The sequence below is a fragment of the Trachypithecus francoisi genome, unplaced genomic scaffold (genome assembly GCF_009764315.1).
Source record: "Trachypithecus francoisi isolate TF-2019V2 unplaced genomic scaffold, Tfra_2.0 Lachesis_group15, whole genome shotgun sequence".
In the NCBI taxonomy this organism is placed as follows: Eukaryota; Metazoa; Chordata; class Mammalia; order Primates; family Cercopithecidae; genus Trachypithecus; species Trachypithecus francoisi.
The window spans coordinates 60,489,325-60,508,653 of record NW_022681460.1 but is presented as its reverse complement, the minus strand read 5'-3'; the positions used below and the strand labels follow the sequence as shown (position 1 = coordinate 60,508,653).

General features: G+C 42.8%; 1 protein-coding gene across 2 annotated transcripts in view; it reads right to left on the bottom strand.

The window, feature by feature from the left end:
• Positions 1-19,329, bottom strand: part of CNKSR3 (CNKSR family member 3) — a 101,896-nt gene that overhangs the window by 42,435 nt on the left and 40,132 nt on the right. The gene's annotated exons all lie outside the window — the stretch shown is intronic.

Here is a 19,329-nt window from a genome sequence, read left to right as displayed (position 1 = left end):
AGATACTTCTAGCCCTAGAATATTTCACTTAAGTTTAAATAAGTCTTCTTTTTAGATTAAGCTTGTTTGTGTCGAATCTCTGTCCCTCGCAACTGAAAAAGACCCTAAAGGAGACGGGTACCAACAGTGGTACCATATAAAAAGGCATGGTAAATGGGTTCGCTTATGGCAATTTTTCCAGGTCAAACGCTGTGGCCAAAAGTGCCATATTTTAATGCTTGTATATAATGACTAAAATGAGTAAGCCAAACAGAACTTGAGAATTATTATTCCTGTACAGAGAACTTGTTTTAGTAGTTTTACTGGAATAACATTTTACCCTGAATCAATTGATCTATTCAAGCCTAATAATAAAAGTCACCTTGGTGTTTTAAAAGACCTGAGTTATATAAACTCAATCCCAACACAAAGAATGAACACTCAATTTAACTGGAAAAGTATATAGGAAGGCATACTGCTGCCCCCTCCCCACCAAACGCACGCACATGCACACACGTGCACACACACACATGCCCATACATGCACACACGCGCACATACACGCACACATTTATTTCATTTAACCCTCACAAAACCTGTGTCATGTGGGTATCTCTCTGAGCTAGCACTTACTTTTTGTAATACTAAAGTCTATGGATATTAAAATCTGATGTGTGAGGCTAAACTACATCTCTGCCCTACAAATGTTCACCATTTTCCTCCTAATAAGATATAGGAAGAAGAGTAGTTTTCTGATAACCATTTGGGGCTATTAAATATAGGAAGAGGAAGTAATAAAAAAAAATCTATGGTAACCATTTGGAACCCAACTCATCCTCCCTGAAATGACATCTGTCGGGCTAGACAGCAAGCGAGGTTGGGAATATTGATATAAACTCAGCCCGCTCTGACAGCCTTGAGCTACAGGTGGTCTTCGTGGCATGTGAGTCAGGCAGGCAGAGGAGGCCAGGCAAGTCAGCAGGTGTTGAGACCGACACCCTACCTGGGCTGCAAATGCAACCTCAGCACCAGGACACTCAGAATCAATCGTCTGCAGCGGGGGCAGCATCTATCTGTAGCAGGCGACCATAACAAGGGACAAGATTGAAGGACAGCCTCCTAACTATTTTGTTCCCATATTGTGGATGAAAGAATTAAGGCCCACGGAGGATACATAACCTGTCCACAGTCATATAGCTGGTCAGATGCCAAGAAAAGGGCTGATGCAGAAGAAAAGAGGTCAAATGCAAGTTAGGGTCTGTTGGACACAGCCTCGTTCTTCTGCATTTTCTCGCAAACATGAGATTATAACCCAGGATTATAAAAATTCTTCTCCAACAACTTCTTAAATCAGCAGTAAAGTCTAACCCCAAGACAGTTATTTAAATAGAATTACAGAATCTTAGAGTCACTTCAAAGGCACTTCAGATCCCAATGAGTACAAAAAATTGAGAAAACACAGACAAAACAGAAATTACTGTGAAGTTTACCCAGAATCACTTAGCCAGTTCTAAGCCTGATCATGATCTTCTCCTCTCTCTCGGGATGCTGTCTTCCCTAGCCTACTTTTAAGCTTTAAAAAGAATTTTTTTGTTTTAGCTTGTCATACAAGTTTAGGACAACTATGTTATATATTTAAAGCCTGTTATGGCTAAACTGTGTCCCCACAAAATTCGTATGTTACAGTCCTAACCCTCAGTACCCTGGAATGCATTTGGAGAGAGAATCCTTAAAGAAGGAATTAAGCTCAAATGACATCGTTAAGGTGGGCTCCATCCATATGACTCGTGTCCTTATTGGAAGAGGAGATTACAACACAGACACACACAGAAGAAAGATACGTGAAGACACAGAAAAGACGGGCATCATAAACCAAGGAGAGAGGCCTCAGAAGAAACCTACCCTGCTGACACCTCGATCTCAGACTTCCAGCCTCCAGAATGGTGATGAGACAAATTTCTGTTGTTCCAGCCTCCCAGTCTATGGAGCTTTGTTATGGCAGTCCAAGCAACCCAGTATAAATGTAATAACGTTTTCTTTCATATTAATCCACACGTGATCTCTTAAACAAGGTCCAGTGACCAATGGAACAGGTGATGTTTACTGTGCTAAACAAGCTCACTGCTCATAATACAAAGCATAACACTGACAGATTCACATTCGTTTTCATATACAGAATAAATCAGTCCATTAAAACTAAAGTGAAAAAGTATACTGGATGTTCCTTAAGCTTCATTCCTGAATGCTAAGGAGAAATAAAGATGAGGCCAGATCATTTCTCTGTTAATGAACTGAAAAATTCACGGAAGAAGTAGGATTTCAGAAGTAGCTTTAGAATAGTAAGGAAATGTTTGGAACACTGAAAAGGTTGAGATGGAAGGAATGGTGAGGGTTCTAGACAGTGTGCAGGCTACAAGTGATTAGACATTGAGAATTGAAGAATACAGAGCATTTCTCTGAGAAACTAACCAGAATCTCCTTGAGGATTATGAGAGAATATAAGCATTGTAACCTCAAATAATGACAAGTTCCCTGAGATGCAGAATTATCAAGCAGAAACATCACGTTACTACCCCTATAAGAATAGAATCTATTGTAGCCTCAAGACTTTGTCCTCAAGGCACACATATATTGAATATGCTAGGTTTTAAATAGTGTTGCCTCCCAGAGTTTTATTATTCCAATACATTATGACCTATTGTTCGGCAGTCCTATTGTTTAGAATACAATTAAACATTTATAAACAGCTAAATTAAACTATTACGCAGTCCCACAAAGGAGGGAAAAGCCTCAATTTCTAGTAAACTGATCTAATAGTCTTAGAATTTGCAATAAACCATACTCTTTTACTTATTTGTCAGATGGATCTATCTGCCAGTTTCTTGCTTCAAGCAATTTACAGAAAGTCTAGCAGGACCAAGAGAAACACATAATTCAGTAAAATTAGATTAAACACATTCCATTTATACAAATTAAACATGCAATTAAATGTGAAGGAAAAGGAGAAGAAATTCTCACAGAAAGGGAGCCACAGGTCCCAGGCCTACTCTATTGTCACGAAATCTGGCTGTATATAATCCTAAACCTTCAAGCAAATCCCAAATGCAAGATGAAAACACAAACACACACACACACACATGTGCACACACAAACACACACACACGGATAAGAGCCCACAATCCAATACCAGTCTCCCTTCTCACTGACTGGATAACCTGGGGCAAGTTACTCAGCTGTCTCATTTGTAAAATGAGAATACTAATACTACCCACTACAGAGAACTGTAATGAAAATTTAATGTTAATGTTTACAAAGAGCTTAAAACACCATAGAACACATAGTAAATACTCTGTACACTTGGTTAAATTTTAAAATGTGATTTATTCAAGTCCTCAGTTTTCTAAATGTTCAGAATAAAAGTTGCTGGCTGGGCATGCTGGCTTACTCCTATAATCCTAGCATTTTGGGAGGCCAAGGCAAAAGGACTGCCTGAGCCAGAAGTTTGAGACCAGCCTGGACAATATAGCAAGACCCTATCTCTATTAACAGAAAAAAAAAATTGTTTGTTTGTTTGAGACGGGGTCTCACTCTGTCACCCAGGCTGCAGGACAGTGGCACGATCATAGCTCATTGCAGCCTTGAACACCTGGGCTCAAGTGATACTCCTGCCTTAGCCTCCCACGTAGCTGGGACTACAGATGTGTGCCACCACACCCAACTAATTTTATATTTTTTGTAGAAACGTGGTCTCCCTATGTTGCCCACGCTGGTCTCGAACTCCTGGGCTCAAGATGTTCTCCTGCCTTAGCCTCCCAAAATGTTAGGATTACAAGTGTGAGCCGCTATACCTGGCAGGAAAAAAAAAAAATTAATAAATTTTTTGAAAGAGAATAAAAGTTGCTAAAGAGACACAGAAACTCCCAAATGCTTAGGTGGCCATGTTATTACCGTCCCCAGAAAGTGTTCCCAAATGTGAGGGCCTGCAATCATCATTGGTTTCACCTACAAAAATTTTATGATTTATATCAGAACGTAAGCACCATAAAAGTAGTGACCTTGGCTGGGCACAGTGGCTCACGTCTGTAATTCCAGCACTTTGGGAGTCCAAGGCGGGTGGATCGCCTGAGGTCGGGAGTTCAAGAGCAGCCTGGCAAGCATGGTGAAACCCCGTCTCTACTAAAAATACAAAAAAAAAAAAATTAGCCAGGCTTGGTGGGGGATGCCTGTAATCCCAGCTACTCGGGAAGCTGAGGCAGAAGAATCACTTTAACCCGGGAGACAGAGGTTACACTGAGCCGGATCATGCCATTGCACTCCAGCCTGGGCAACAGAACAAGACTCCATCTCAAAAAACCAAAAAAAAAAAAAAAAAAAAAAAAAGCAGTGACTTTGTTTTGTTCACTACTGCCTCCACTGGTGTGGAGAACATTGCTGGTGTTCAATAAATATTTGTAAAATAAACACATGATACATGAAGAAAGACAAAGAACTCCACATAAAAATTAATATCACACCAATGCACAAAAGTCATCTGCTTTTATTTTGTTTCTTTCCTTTTTTTTTTTTTTTCAGACAGTTTCACTCTTGTCAATTCTCCTGCCTCAGTCTCCCAAGTAGCTGGGATTACAGGCACCCACCAACATACCCAGCTAATTTTTGTATTTTTAGACGGGGTTTCAGCATGTTGGCCAGGCTGGTCTCAAACTCCTGACCTCAAGCAATCCACCTGCCTTGACCTCCCAAAGTGCCAGGATTATAGGCATGAGCCCCATGCCTGGCCTGCTTTTATTTTCTTATACAAATAAGCAACTAAAGATAAACTGTTGATTGTGATATCAGTTACAGATATTTGCTACACATCTCAACATTTCAAGATTAAAGGAGGTCATTTCTACACAAAGAGAAATATCATAAACAAAATAAAACTCCAAGCCTCTCAGTATCAGTCTTTGACAAGATACCTGCCTCGTACTAAGAATTTTTATTAATGAATTAATCTTCCCTAAGTGTAGAAAGGATTATATACCTGAAGACTAAGAAATTAAAGTAAATGCCCCAATGCAAAAAAAAAAAAAAAACCACACAAAAACAAAAGAAAACAACAGCAACAACAACAAAAAAACCTATGGCTATTCTCATTTTCTGTAAAAGAGTAAAATCAGATCATGAACTAGTTCCCAAAAAGTAAACGGTCATCATGACTTTAGTGGAAAGTGTCCCACAGACCATACCCTCTGTGGCTTTGCTTCCAAGAGCTTGGCAAGCTTAAGTTGGCAGAAGCTACAGTTCTTCAAATACAGGAGCCCAGAGTGGTTCTTCCAGCATTTTGCATTGAGTACTTTCACTTGAGTTGGGTTTTGTGCTTTTAGATTGCTTTTTGCTTTCTGGTTTTTGTTTGTTTGTTTGTTTGTTTGTTTAATGATTAAATTCAGAAATCAGTTTAGCTAAAGCTTGCAGACTCTCATCTCACTGAAGACTTTTAAGAACCACAAGTGACATGTGCTGGGCGCAGTGGTTCATGTCTGTAATCCCAGCACTTTGGGAGGCCAAGGAGGGTGGAGCACTTGAGGTCAGGAGTTCGAGACCAGCCTGGCCAACATGGTGAAATTCCGTCTCTACTAAAAATACAAAAAAAAAAAAAAAAAGCTGGACGTGGTGGTGGGCCCCTGTATTCCCAGCTACTCGGGAGGCTGAGGCAGGAGAATCAGTTGAACCCAGGAGGCGGAGGTTGCAGTGAGCCGAGATCGCGCCATTGCACTCCAGCCTAGGTGCCAAGGATGAAACTGTCTCCAAAAAATAATAATAATAATAAAGTGACATGTGATACAAAAATTTGCTCCCACAGGATTTTGGGAGACTATGTTCTTCCACGAGGAGAATCATCATAGACTCACACAAATTCAATTGAATTCAACAAACTTTATGAAGCAACTACTACATGTAAGATATTCTCTACTGGGAATCAACCTCCACTGCAAAGGAGATGGGGTTCAGGGGTAGGTCACTTTATTATTATCTGAACCAGAGGGAAGGAAACAAGATTTGGGTGGTACATTTACACCTGACCACAATATTCTCAGAATTCCCAATACTTTGAAAACCATTAAATGGCAAAGACCTGACATCAAAGCTCCTTAGCCTTTCCGACTTACTGACACCACTGTCCAGTATATTATAACTTTCCCCAAACATGACATGTTGCTAAGAACAAAAAGACAGTTTTCAAACAGAAGCGTGACATGTTTTGGCTTCTATGTGAGCACAGTAGGATTAACGGAGCGAGCAAGGCTGATGTCAGGGCACGCCAAAAGCCGGAAAGGTGGTCTACTGGTAGGCCTCTGAGTGCCCTTTTGTGAGATGAGTCACCCAATTACATCACTTGGAAATGCCTTTCTTCTGTCACTCGTTTTGTTGATGTCTTTAGGCCTTAATTTTCAGGACTAGTTGATAAAGAGTTGATTTAAATATAGCAATTTGAGGTTGTTCAATAATACTATTTTTGAAACCCAGGAGTGTGCCAGATGCAGTGGCTCACACATGTAATTCCAGCACTTTGGGAGGCCAGGGTGGGGCGGGGGGGATCACCTGAGGTCAGGAGTTCGAGACCAGCCTGGCCAACAGAGTGAAACCCTGTCTCTACTAAAACTACAAACAGCAGAGCATGGTGGCCTGTAATCCCAGCTACAGGCATTCTCTGCATTCTGTTCTGTCATTTGTCTCTGCAGAGTATCCCTTCACCATGCCCCCTTCTGCTCGTGGTCACTGTCATGGCTGAACTTATCTCTTTCCCGGATTTCTGCAATAACCTAGAAAGTGGCGGCCATGTGCACTGTCTTCTTCCTTTTAATTCATCCTCTATCTTTCCATCTGAGCAAAACCATCCTGTCCTTTACAGATCCCAGTCCATTAGCTCAACATAGCATCTCAAGCCCTTTGGGACCTGTCCTCTTCCAAACCTCCCTGCAGTCCCATCATCCTGTAACTCACCCTACTGGTGAGGACACAGTAAGCGCACCTGTTCTGCTGAGTTTCTCCAAAAGTAACAAAAATGTCACTCACAGATTGGCAAAAACAGCACCCAGACTAAATCCCGCTAGCTGCCTGTTTCCGCAAACAAAGTCTGAATGGAACACAGCCATAACTCCTTGGTTTACATATTGCCCCTGGCTGCTTTTATACTACAATGGCAGAGTTGAATAGCTGTGATAGAGACCGTGTGGCCCACAGAGCTTAAAATATTTACTACCTGGCCCAGGTGTACAGGCCCTTGGTATAACTGACAGCAGCAATGAGTACAGAGTGATGATGACCTCTGCCGACCAGAAAAATAGACTCCACCAATCTAGTCTGGAATTCAGGGAACGTGAGTTTTTCTTCTTTTGTTGTATTTTTTAAGGAATCATTTCATACAGTTACACTGAATTTAAAAGCATAGAAAATGTTACCTCCCCTCCCCCAATGAAAGACCTGAATGTTTTAGGAGGTTCCTTACAACTTTGTAGCCACTTTATTATTTTCTTTTTGTCAGTTCTCTTGAGGCATTATTTACAGACATTAAAAGTCACCAATTTCCAGTGTACAACTCAATGAGCTTTGACAAATAGGCAGTCATGCAACCACCCTACGATCATGATAGAAACATTTCTATCGCCCCCTAAAAGAGTTCCATTGGGCCCCTTTGCTGCCCACTCCCTCCCCACAGCCCCATTCCCAGCTGCCACTAATCTGATTTCTACCTAAATGGGCCCAATTTCTCCTCCTGGCTGTACTCCCTGTCCTGCCTGGGTAACACTGGCTAACCCACTTAGTTCTGGTTCTCAGACTTCCCATCGGTGGATTAGCAGGCTTCCATTAGAACTGACACCCACACACACTACTAATTGCAGCTCTGATTTTATCAGCCATCTTTCGAGGTTTGTGGTTAAATTTAATTTGAAGAATGGGGACCATGATGAAACATAATGTCTGAAAACTGGATTGGAAAGCTGCAGTGTTTCTTACAGATCTAAAGATCCATGGTTCCAACATATGTCTGAGCTACTCAGAAGTTATCTTTACTTACAAGAGCAGAGTATGAAAAAGGAAATAAACTGCCCAGAAACTTAAATCCTAAATATCCTCAAAGCTACAAAAGAAAGAAAAAGAAAGAAGAGAGAAAAAGAAAGAAAGAAAGAGATAAAGAGAAAGGAAGGAAGGGAGGGAGGGAGGAAGGGAGGGAGGGACAGACTAGCAAATGAATGAACTTGGTGTTGAAAAAAACCATATAAAAATGATGCATGTAAGTGAGGGTTTTGACCCTGATTAGAGCTGTGAGCTGGGACTGCTGCTCCATTGGAAGCAGTGGCCACGTGAAATCCAAACACATAATAAAGATCCAGCCACCAAGAACTCTGGAAGCCCAATTTAGAACCAGCAAAGTTCTTTCACTTTGTTTCTGAAATGGAATGACTGATTTTGAGGACAAGGGACACCCCACTGGTCATTTTTGGGGGTACCAAGCTGAAAGAACAGTAATGTAGAAGAGAAAATAAAAGTTTAGACTCTTACCCGTTTGAAAAAGCTGATCTACACATTGCTGAAGAGCTACCAAATATGTAGTAACGAACCCACAGCTTCAATTTCTTACAAAAGGCAAAAACAGGTGGAATGAAAGGACAGTCGACGCTAAAGCACTTTCCTGCTCCCAAAGCAAACTCAACTTTCTTGCTAGTAACCAATGTCCTCTGAGACTTAGGTCACCCTGAAGACATCAGAAGACGTAACCAAGGAACAACCACACTTTGAGTTTTATGACATAAGTAGAAGACATATTATTTAAACAAAATTTGGAGCTAGCAAACACATCCATGCCAGGATAATTTAAGAAAGTAAAAATAGAAGGACTACCTTAGCTCAAGGATTCAAGTTAACCAGAAAACAACAGTCAGATGGGCTGCCCTCATTTGAGGTTTCTGAATGGGTAAGTAATGTGTCCCAGCTGGAAACTTTAACCAGGAACCTCTGGCTCTCAAGTTGCAGGGCTCCCAAGCCTACGCTGCCCCAACCCCAACAGATTCTGTACAACTTCCCACCACTGTGAAACAGACGCAGCCTGGCTCCCTCCCGGGACCCTGAGCTGCTGAACAAAGTCTAGCCATGGCGGGAGAAGTGCCCAGAGAAGGGACAGGCGAAAGAACAGAAGTTGGTGTTGTCTGAAAGCATTTTTGGAGGGAGGAGTTTATGCTGATCTAAATCACAAAAAAAGAACCGATATGCAAATCTTAAGTAAACTGAAGAGATCATCAGAATTCAGAATATAATGGCAGCCCTCAATATTCTCCTTTGAGTCCTCCTTCCTCGCTACTCCCTCGAAAAGCAATGTATGAGGAGCTTGAAAGATAATAATAAGGGCAGGGAAGAAATACATCACTGACTTATGTGTGTGTGTGTGCATATGTGTGTATAAGTATATACCTGTATCTCACAGCAGACATTAAAAATGCAAAATGAGAGATTCTAAAGACAAAAACACAATTGTGGGGATGAATACAAAGCCTACGCAACACTCTGGTAAACATGTACTTTCCAAGGTTGTTTGTTGTAATTCAGTAACCAAACCATTGTATCCAATTTTGTAACAGACATTAGACCAAACAAGGGGAGGGGAGGGGAAGAGAGAAGCCACTTGTGAAACAGAAGAAAGGAATGCATTTTACCCAGGAAGCTGTACTTTTTGCCTCATCTAGTGCAGCCTACTTTTGCCAAAACTGTAAATTTGATTTGGTCTAAAAGCCAAACACCGACAAAACTATTGTCAGTTCATGCTTACGCGGAACGACGGGTAGAATTAACTAGTTCCCCTGCCACAGCAAGTTTACGTTTGTAGCACTGGGGAGAACCAACTCAGCACAGAGAAGAGACATACAGTGGCCGTGACAGCTGCGCCCATTGCTTGAGTGTCAAGTTGGGCAAGTTCTACCGTATGGAGGTGAGCGCATCCATTACTTCTCCATCTGAGCCGTCAGGATTTCCATGGAAAAACCATTCAGCCAACCCTCTCCCAACACGGCCATCATCATTTCAAAGTGCATGGTCCAAACAGCCAGGTCTTGTATCACATTAAACCCCTGCAGGAATAGGGGGCGGCTTGATTTACAAAGTCCCCGCCCACACAGTGGCTCATGGATCCCTGCAGTGACCCCACGGAGGGTCAGGTTATCCTCACCTCCTATGGCTCAGGTTATCATCATCTCCAGTTTATTGGTGAGGAAAGCAAATCCCAGAGACTATCAGGAAAAAGGCAAAGGTAAGGCAGAATCCGGACCACAACTGGGCAAACGTACATCCCTGTGGGTTCTGAGGTGGTCAATGAAGAAATAAGTGGAGGGGAAGACAATTAAGTATGTTAATGTGCAGACCTTCTATTACTGAGTACTTACTATGTTTTTGGCACCGTGCAATGCATTGTGGAAATGGCATAATTTACAGTTGCTGTTCAAGTAGCTGAAGATTAAACAATCGTAAACCAAGCAAGAAGAAGCTCTACACCAGCTATACAAGCCAGGAGAAACAGTATGGCCTGTGGAGCCAGACGGCCTGGATTCAGCTCTACCACTTCCCAGCTGTGTGACCTTGTGCAAGTTACTTAACCTCTCTGTGCCTCACTTTCCTTATCTACAAAATGGAGAGGAGAGCAGTCCCCACACCTCATGGGATTAACTGGATGATTAAATGTGTTAAAATGTGTAAATGAGTTAATATTCTTAAAGCACTTACAAAAATTGCCAGGTATACAGTAAGCGCTATTATTTTAAAAATGAAAGAAACTGGGGCTCAGCTTGTAAGTAACTGGCCTAAAGTCGCACAACCAATAATAGGCAGAGTCACGATTTAAAGTCATTTCCCAGAACTGTGAAAGGAGAGCATGAACCCAGCATGGGCTTGGGAGATTTGGAGGTTTGATGGCAGGAATCTGACATTATCCTCAACCGATGCCTTTTACTTCCTGAAGTGGCAGGAGTTGGAGCAGGAGGGGGTGCTCCAATACAAGGAGGCTGGAAAAGGGCCGAAACAGCTGGGGACAGCCACCCGGGACAATGCAGCAGGTTTGCCAGGCAGCATTAAAGGCTTTCTAAAATGTTTTAATAGCAGCTTTATTGAGACATAATGCATATACCATACAATTCACCTATTTAAAGTAACAATTCAGTGGGTTTTAGAATATCCACACAGCTGTGCAACCCTAACCACAATCAATTTCAGAATTTTTAACACCCCCCACCAAAGAAAATTCTGTACTCATTAGAAGTCCCTCCCCCCGAAATTATACAATAAAGTTGTATAATTTCCCCCCACCCTCTCAGTATTCTTTCGGGTGAACCTGTCTGACACTCAGCCCTGAACAACTACTAATCTATTTTCTATGGATTTGCCTGGATGTTTCACATAATGGATTCTGCACATTTCACATAAACAGAATCATATAGTATGTGGTATTGGCTTCTTTCACTTAGTATCATGTTTTTGAGGTTCCTTAAAGCCTTCTTAACACACAACTTCAATGCCTTTCCCTTGCTCCAAGCCCCGCTGGCTTCCCACTGCACTTGGGATAAAATCTACAGCCAAAAGAGTCCAGCGTGATCTTCCTGGACGCATCTCTGGCCACATTCTCCCCTAACCACTATGCTGGATGCTGGCCAAGCACCTCGGGCTCCTATCTCGAGGCCTTTCCCTGTGAGGTTCCGTCTACCTCGAATGTTCTCACCTCCTATGGCTCAGTGTCGGCTCCCTTCACATCTGCTGGGAGGTTTCAGCTGACCACGGTATATGAAGGAACCCAGCACTCCATTATTCGCTGTGCCCTCCACAAGCCTTTCCAAACCTGTGACTATTTATGTGTTTGTTATGCTGCAGTGAGCCCCCTGCCTCCCGCCACAGAGGACCAGGACCATGCACGGCCACATTATTTACCATTTCGCCACCTGCATTGCCCAGCACAAAGGAAGCACTTCGGGATTGGTTGAATGAAAGAGAAAAAAATGAAGGAAAAGTTCAGCCGAGGTTGAAGACAGCAGTTTGGAAACGTGTAAATCAATAAAGTTGTATAATTTCCCCCCACCCTATCAGTATTCTTTTGGGTGAACCTGTCTGACCCTCACCTTCTCACCTTTCTTTCATACACACATCACCAAATATTTATGCAACCCCCTGGCACATGGGCTGGGGGTATTCACCGTGGGACATGAGCAAGAGAAGATCCCAATCCTACAGGCTGCAGTAGGGCAGGGGAAGGAAGAATCCTTCAAGTTCTTCAACACAAAATTCCCACAAGTTTGCTATGCTCGTGGGATATCACGAGCCTGGTTACCAGGGGATATCAGCCCTGGTTACCAGAACGACTTAACTGAAGCTTTCTCTTGTTCTCCAGAAAACCCAGTTTTTACTACACTCTAGGGGCCAAGACAACATTCCCCAGATCCTATGCTGCGTGACATGAATCTCTAGGGCCCTCTCATCTTACAGAGTCACCTTTTTGCTATGCTGGAGGAAGCGTATCTAGGCCCGTGGCTCTGGCTCTCCTGAGCTAAGTGACCTCAATCGGATCACTTGGCCTTTTCACTGCTGTGTAAAATGCAGGGGCTGGGAAGGTGACCCTGTGGTTCCCACTGGCCCTGCGTTGCTATGATTCTGTATGTCTTAAAGTGCTATCTTTTTTCCCATCTTCAGACTAATCAGGCACCACCTTCATGACAAACCCCTGATAGCAGAAAGTCCTCTAATAGCAAAGCCAGCTCCCATCAACAGGGCAGGAATTGGCACTATTTGTGTACAGTTAACTGACATGTGCAAAAGTCATGTTTCCGAGGTTAATATATTATAAGATCATACAAGGCCAGAATTAGAGAAGAATTGTAAAGCACTGTTACACTTCTTGGTTTTGTTTCATGCTTAATAAAACAGAGTTGTGTGCATCGTGCATCTGATACACAGAAAACCAGATCCTGGATTGGCTCAGCTGGGACTGAACGTTAGGGTGGAGGGTGAAAGCCTCCCTGTGATCACTGCACATTGTCACAGCAGGGACAGCAGTGTCCCCTCTGCTGTCCTTCCCATAGAGGGCAAGAGCAGGCAATGCCACTGAGGTTCTCAAAAGAAAAAGAATTCTACTCTCGGAAACATTCACACTAACATACAATACATTTCGTGGATTTAAAAAGCACGCTAAAGAAAGTCAAAGGCCTGGGCCGGGCGCGGTGACTCACGCCTGTAATCCCAGCACTTTGGGAGGCCGAGGTGGGGCATACCATGAGGTCAGGAGATCGAGACCATCCTGGCCAACATGGTGAAACCCCGTCTCTAGTAAAATACAAAAAATTAGCCATGTGTGGTGGTTCAGGAGGCTGAGGCAGGGGAATCACTTGAACCCAGGAGGTGGAGGTTGCAGTGAGCCGAGATCACACCGCTGCACTCCAGCCTGGGGACAGAGCAAGACTCTGTCTCAAAAAAAAAAAAAAAGAGAAAAGAAACAGAAAAAGAAAAAAAGAAAGTCAAAGGCCTTAGTGAGCCATAAAACCCAGGCTACCAGTTACACTATCAAGAGTGATGTCATGGCACAGGAGGGAGACAGCAGGGGAAAACTTCAAAGTGGTCTGTGGGCCAGGTGTTGTGGCTTACACCTGTAATCCCAGCACTTTGGGAAGCCAAGGCGGGCAGATGAAGAGGTCAGGAGTTCGAGACCAGCCTGGCCAACATGGTGAAACCCCGTCTCTACTAAAGATACAAAAAATTAGCCGGGCATGGTGGCAGGCGCCTGTAATCCCAGCCACTCGGGAGGCTGAGGAAGGAGAATCGCTTGAATCTGGGAGGCGGAGGTTGCAGTGAGCCAAGATTGTGCCACTGCACTCCAGCCTGGGAGACTGGGTGAGACTCTGTCTCAAAAAAAAAAAAAAAAAAAAAAAGTCGTCTGTGTTTGGTGAATAAATACAAGAGTTTCCATCTTCAGATCTGCAAAATTGACAGCTTAAATAAAATTCTAAAGTCTTTAATGCAAAATACAATAGGGTCGATCTATCTTACCAAATATTATGGTTAAGAAGAACTCAAATTTCCTCTCATATTCAAAAGGATCAACAAACATTTGGGGAAATGAACATATAAAATTACACATCTAATTACAGAAAACAGGTACTGCTTTCTGTATGGCAGGTACTCTAAGACTTAATATATATATATAACCCCTTAAGTCTCCTAGCATCCCCTCATATGTGTACTATAACTGTCTCACCTGGAGCTGAGGAACTGAGGCACCCAGAGGGAGGTGACTTGCTCACAGCCTCACCGAGCCCGGCTCACACCGGGGGACTCACATCCTCACTGCCAGATGCTACCCCCATTCTCCAACACAGAAACGTTCACAGATGTCTCTTTAGCTGATCTCTGGAAAGTACAGTTTTATATAACAGGAAATTATACACATCATTTAAGCTAAGTTAGCTTACTGTCTGTGACTGCCATCAGAAATTTTCATGGCCATGCAAATATAAATGGCTCTCCCACCTGGATGGGTCAGATGAGAAAATACTTTTAACTTAAAGACATTATCAAAAGCCAGTATGTGATGAGTTGGGTAGCCCAAGTTTCTAAATGACACTCAAAAATACAGCTGAGAGGGATTCTGCATATTTTTTCCAGGAAATCTGGATGGAATTCTTTTCTAGCTCTTTCATATTTGAATGTATCTCTAGAAACTGGCCCTCCAGGCCAGTAGGGACCTAGGAGGCCATATGCAATTGACTGCCTCCAAAGGATGAAACACTTGTGGAATTCACAAACTCTCTACCTATATGTTCCAATTTATTTTGAGAAAACTTTAGAGAAGGGCAAGTTATCGCTTTCTGGGACCAAATAAAAATATGGCACTTTAGGCTGTGTACTTCAAGTTTACTGTGTGCCATTCACATTTCAGAAATAGACAAAAGCAGAGAGAGAGAAACAGTACCAGAGAAAGAGAAAATGTCAAGTAGTTGTCACCACAGGTCACCATGTACCCGTATATGCTAAGGGCTCCAGAAACAAAATACCTGTCTAGTGGCTCGTAAGTAGAGAAAGGCCAGTTCCCTCAGCTCATGTACTGACTTGTGTTTCACCACACAAAAACAAAGGAAGTACCTGCCCCACAGAAACACGCACATGCGTGAGCAGCAATACTGGCAAAATTTTGGAAATATTGTAAAACCTGAGGGTTCATACTCCCAGAGTCCAGGAGCCAGCCTTGGCCCTTACGGAAACAGCTAGGTGATCCCTTACAGAAAACATGTTGGGGATGGGGGGATGGGGGAACGGAAGGATGAGTTAAAAAGACCTCTTGAGCTATTGTCCTCCAATTGCTTTTTCAATGTTTGTTTTGTTTTTGAGACAGAGTCTAGCTCTGCCACTCAGGCTAGAGTGCAGTGGCGCACTGCAGCCTCCACCTCCCAGGCTCAAACGATCCTCCTGCCTCAACCTCCCAAGTAGCTGGGACTACAGGTACACACCATCATACCCAGATAATTTTTTTGTATTTTTCTGTAGAGACAGGGATTCGATATGTTGCCCAGGCTAGCTCAAACTCCTGGGCTCAAGTGATCCACCCACCTCAGCCTCCCATAGTGCTGGGATTACAGGAGTGAGCCCGGCCTACTTATATTTTTTTACGGAAGAGAAGAAAATATGGGAGTGCCAATCCAAGGGGAAGAGCTAAGCAAAGAGAAAACAAACAGGTCAGGCAGGCAGGAGGCAGCAAAGAGGAAGGTCAAACTTTGGGGAAGATGAAAAGCAGATTAGAAGGCCACTCTGTTTCCAGTTAGAGCCCTCGAATGGCCTCCACAGCCATTCCCAAGAGCAGTCTTTAAGTGAAACAACAGCTACTGAGACCTTTCCCATGGAACCACCCACCGCATCCTCCCCAGATACCCACCAGGAGTCAGAGATACTGAAATCACCTCCATCCCTCGTGACCCGTTTCATGTTTTGGAGAGGCACAGCGCCGCCAACGATATAAAAGCTTTCTGCTTGGGAGTCCGAAAAGAATGACATTTTCCCCAAAACAAAGAATTCATTCCATCTGAACCAACTTATATTTATTTAGCCAGGACATATGCATCTACTAGATGCTACAACTATGTAACACTCCCCCGTGTAGGGCTTACAGATGCCTTCAGCGGTTCTCATGATACACACTGTCAACAGGTGGTCCTGAAGAGCACCAACAACTGGAGATGCCGTCTTCTCCTTACGATCGTCACAGCTGTTTAGTGACTTAAGCAAGAAGCAGAGGTCATATTCCTAAGAGGTAACTCCTTGAAGTGATTTTGCACAAGGGTTATGCCTTGATGGGAAAATCACACATTAGAATGACAGTCTTCTATTGAAAAAGAAGTTTTTAATTTCAAGTTTATTTTCATATTTTACTTATATACATATACCATATAAGTATGTAAAGTATGTGATGTGGTTAGGCCCATTATTAATATATATGCATTCATATATATATGTATATACATATTTGTTTGTTTTGAGACGGAATCTCACTCATGTTGCCCAGGCTTGAGTGCAATGGCGCGATCTCGGCTCACTGCAACCTCCGCCTCCCAAGTTCAAGCAAGTATCCTGCCTCAGCCTTCTAAGTAGCTGGGATTACAGGCACCCGCCACCACGCCCGGCTAATTTTTGTACTCTTAGTAGAGATGAGGTTTCACCATGTTGGCCAGGCTGGTCTCAAACTCCTGACCTCAGGTGATCCACCCACCTTGGCCTCCCAAAGTGCTGGGATTACAGGTGTGAGCCACCACATCCATTTTTTGTTTTGTTTTGAGACAGGGTCTCATCCTGTCACCCAGGCTGGAGTGCAGTGGCTCGATCTTGGCCCACTGCAGGCTCTGCCTCCCAGGTTCAAGTGACTCTCCTGCCTCAGCATCCCGAGTCACCAGGATTCAGGCACAAACCACCACACACAACTAATTTTTGTATTTTTAGTAGAAACAAGGTTTCATCATGTTGGCCAGGCTGGTCTCAAACTCTTGGCCTCAAGGATCCACCCTCCTTGACCTCCCAAAGTGCTGGGATTATAGGTGTGAGCCACTGCACCTGGCCCATATACACACACACACACACACACACCATGACCATCTAACCTAAAAAAGTCCCCCTGTGTATCACAGTCCCTTCTATCATACTGCCTTTTAAATCTTTTTCTTCTGAAGTCAACACTTTTTGAAATTACCGACTCTATTAGGATAATGGCTTCCTGTCTGTCACCTCCTCTAAAACGTCTGCACCATAGAATTAGGGATCTCCTCTGTCTTATTACCTGCAGTATTATCTCCAGCTCCTAGAACAGATTCTTGCTGATAGGAGGCACTTAGTAAGTAACTATTGAATGAATGAAGAACGAATGCCTCCCCACGCACCAAAGCAAAAGGAAGGCATTATGGAAAAACTCAAATACAGCGGACACAGAGTCAGACAACTTGGGCTTAAGAGCGAGCTTGACTTCTTAATTTCCTGTATATGTAGAGAAGTTGCTTAATCCCTAGAACTCAGTTTCCTCAGCTTTAAACTAAGATAGGGTGGGCATGGTGGCTCATGCCTGTAATCCCAGCACTTTGGGAAGCTAAAGTGGGAGGATCGCTTGAGCCCAGGACTTAGAGGCTGCAGTGAGCTAAGATTGTGCCACTGCACTCCAGCCTGGCCAACAGAGCAAGGCCCCATCTCTAAATAAATAAAGTAAGAAAATACGACGTATTGTGTTTGACAGTTCTTTGCAAATTAAAGAGTACTTTATTATTGCTGTTAGTGACATCTTGAGTCAATATTGATAGTGGCATCAAAGAAAAAGTTCATTAGCATAAATCCTTAAATAAGCGAGTTAATCTGGCAAGAATGAACTTTGTCATCTTCAATCCCATTTTGCAACTGACTGGCTACCTCTCAAGTGTGTGACAGTTTGTTTACAAATAACAGTAGAAAGAAAGTATAAAGACCAAGGTTCAGCTCCCTACTCTACCACCCAACTTTAAGCTCTCCTCCCCCAGCATCATCACATATGAATAATAAATATATGAATAATCCAGAGATCTCAGAGTGCTACTATGAAGATAAAAACCTAATATTACGCTTTGTCCAGCCCATTGGAGCTTGCTAATGTCAGCCTAAAATAGGATTTTGGCACCAAAAGCTACACGGGCACCACTGGGAAAAGCACCATCCTATTAAACAATGGGACAATGCCACCAGTCCCATTCCATTGGCAACGCTAGACAATACCTCCACAAAAAGCCTTCTATCACCAGTCATGTGTTCTTTTGCTACCAGATCTTTCTTATTAAGATGTAATTCACAAACCATAAAATTTGCTCTTGTAAAGTGTACGATTCAGTGGGTTTTAGTATTTTCACAAGGTTATGCAACAATCACCACTATCTACAGCTGACCCTTGAACTAACTTGGGGTTAGGCGTGCCAACCCCCTCATAGTAAAAAATCCATGTGTAACATTTGACTTTCCCAAAACTTAACTCCTAATAGCCTACTGTTGACCAGAAGTTTTGCGAATAACATAAAGTCTATTAACACACAGATTTATATCTACATATATTTTATGCATTCATGACATACCTATCTTTTTCTTAATGTTTTTGATATTTTGAGACTATAGAGTTTTTTCAGATTGTTGCAAATCTCCAAAAACATTTCCAATATATTTACTGAAAAAAAATCTACTTATAAGTGGACCTGTGAAGTTCAAACCTATGTTGTTCAAGGGTCAATTGTAATTTGAGAACATTTCCATCACCCCACAAAGAAACACCCTACCCATGAGCCATCATTCTTTATTTCCTATTCTCCCAACCCCTGTAATCAAGAACCTACTTTCTTTTTCTTTTTCTTTCTTTTTTTTTTTTTTTTTTGAGACAGGATCTCACTCCTTTGCCCAGGCTGGATGGAGTACAGTGGTTCGATCTCAGCTTACTGCAACCTCCACCTCCCAGGTTCGAGCAATCCTCCTGCCTTCAGCCTCCCAAGTAGCTGGGACTACAGATGCGTGCTACCATGCCCAGCTAATTTTTGTATTTGTAGAGACAGGGTTTCACCATGTTGCCCAGGCTGGTCCCCAACTCCTAAGTTCAGTAAATTCACCTGCCTTGGCCTTCCAAAGTGCTGAGAACGAATCTACTTTCTATCTCTATGATTTGCCTGTTCTGAACATTTCATATAAATCATTTCATACAATATGCAACTTTTTATCTTTGTCTTATTTCATATATCATCAGATGATCAAGGTTTATCTATGTTGCAGCCTGCACGAGTACTTCAGTCCTCTTCATGTGGCTGAC